The sequence below is a fragment of the Octodon degus genome, unplaced genomic scaffold (genome assembly GCF_000260255.1).
Source record: "Octodon degus isolate 3935 unplaced genomic scaffold, OctDeg1.0 scaffold00063, whole genome shotgun sequence".
NCBI classification, from domain to species: domain Eukaryota; kingdom Metazoa; phylum Chordata; class Mammalia; order Rodentia; family Octodontidae; genus Octodon; species Octodon degus.
The window spans coordinates 4,402,751-4,404,905 of NW_004524639.1; positions in this window are offsets into that span (position 1 = coordinate 4,402,751).

Below are 2,155 nucleotides of genomic sequence, written 5' to 3' on the forward strand. Positions count from 1 at the left end.
AAAATGGAGTTATAGAAAAATGCTTTACATTTTTATTTGGAATAAAATTTTGGCAATGAAGTAAAAAATTACACCAACATATTTGTTCCTAGGCAAATTGAGACCTGTATTAAGACCATGGTCTGTGTAGACTGCTTTCTTTACATCTGTACAAAATGCATTCAATATATACTTAGTGAATGTCCACTGTGTTTCTTTTCAAGTAGATTTGTAGTTTTCACTTTGCTATGCAGTTTCACATTATACGGTCCCTATTACCTTTCATTTTAAATGATCAATCTTCTTTTGAACAAGGTAAATACAGTTGTGTTGGAGACTGAAGAAATTAAATATTTCTATGCTTCTTATCTGAGATTAGAACCAACTTAGAGGTTGAACCAGGGCTCTAGCAAGTGGAAATCAAAACAATGTGCCTTGATACTCGTAACCCTACTGGGAGAATAGAGCATAGATTTGAGATCTTATCCAATGTTACCTCTCCAGCCACCTGCACCCTGATCAAAACTATTCTCCAAAAAATCTTTGAGTCTACTCCACTGGAATATCATATACTATGTCTTTGAAAAAGTGAAGTAAACAGACCAGAAGGCACCCTCCTTCGGAAGTAGGCAGATCCCAAAAGAGAAGAGAAAAGGAGGCTGTGGCAAAGATAGCCTATTGATCCACCCTTCATTGATTATCCAGTGGAGGACCACTGAGCAAGAGATGATGAACCAGGCCCAGCATGATTCAGCAAGCTCTTCTAGTTGAGTCACGGAGGCTAGGGAATTGAGTGCCCTCCAGCTTTCCTGTACTTCTCTTAGCAATAAGGACCATGGCCTATCAGGGATATGGATCTCTCTTTTGGGAAAGGAGATGAGTGACCCACAGAGAGTCCCTCCTTCACAAGGCCACTTCTGTGGACTATTCATCATTGGGAGTGTACAACTAGTAGGACTAGTGGTCTGTGCATAGTTTTCTGCTTCGAGAAATGGTGAAAACCCTCTATTAACTGTATGAAGCTTAAAACCTGCAGGAAACACAAATATAGAAAAAACACAACCCTGGAGAATTATCTCACTATGTAATCATGGCAACAAATGTCAAATGGGCCCTTCGTGCCACGTCCAATCATAGTACATGTCTCTTGTCAATTCATTCTCCAATTTTCCTAGCCAGCTATTACATAGCTTTTTCCACTTCCTCCAACTCTAGCATCTTTTTGTTGTTGCTGTTATGGTTGTTGTGTATTTAGTACAGGGTCTACAGGATCTCACTACACAGATCAGACTCATAGTGATCTACCTGTTTTCAGCATCCCAAGCACTGGGATAAAAAGGCATGCACCACCACTCAGTCTCAGTTGCAGTCTGAGTGCACCCCAGGGGTGGGACCAGCATGGCATGCCAAGAATTGAACCCTGGTCCCTGCATCTGCCTAAACAGGGGCTTTACTCCACTAAGCTATCAGGCCAGCCCTGTAGCATGTTTTTGACCATGCTTACACTCAGAAGATTGTCTTGCTTGCTATTTCATTTAAAAATAGAGACACTCAGAAGAATTTTTTCCGACATTCATATCATTAGATAACTAGATTCAGATACTGGTCATATTATGGCTTCCTTCTGGTATTATGTATATACTGTCCATCCTCCCAGCAGAGATCCTCTCCTTGTACACTAGAGCCAATGTTCTATTTTTAATTCAAGGAGGACACTGTGATCGGCTAGTCCCTCCCATATGTTAACAAGTTTTCTTTTCTTTTTTACTGTTTCTTTTTCTTCTCTGCCCTCATTTCTGACTGGACCTCTCTTGCTGAATTCTTTTCTACTATGCCCTAGGTTTTCCCTGCAGACATGTGCACTTTTTGATCCCTTTCTTGTTCTTCTCCCTAGTATCTACGTGGGTCACTCTCTTACCTTCTTCGGATTTTTTTTCAAGTGTCACCTACTGTAATGCACTTTCTTGACTACTTGATGAAAAATTCAACCACTTCTTTTCCCATTACTTATTTCTACTTAGTACTTCTTTTTTTTTCAAAGTTTTATTGATAAACAGATAGCCATGAGACATTTTCAAATCAGAGTCCCAGCCCAGGTCCAGTGAGTGTGCGGAGAGTTTCCTGCTTCCCTGCGCCTGCGGGACCAGTCCCAGCCCAGGCGCAGCGTGGGCCGGAC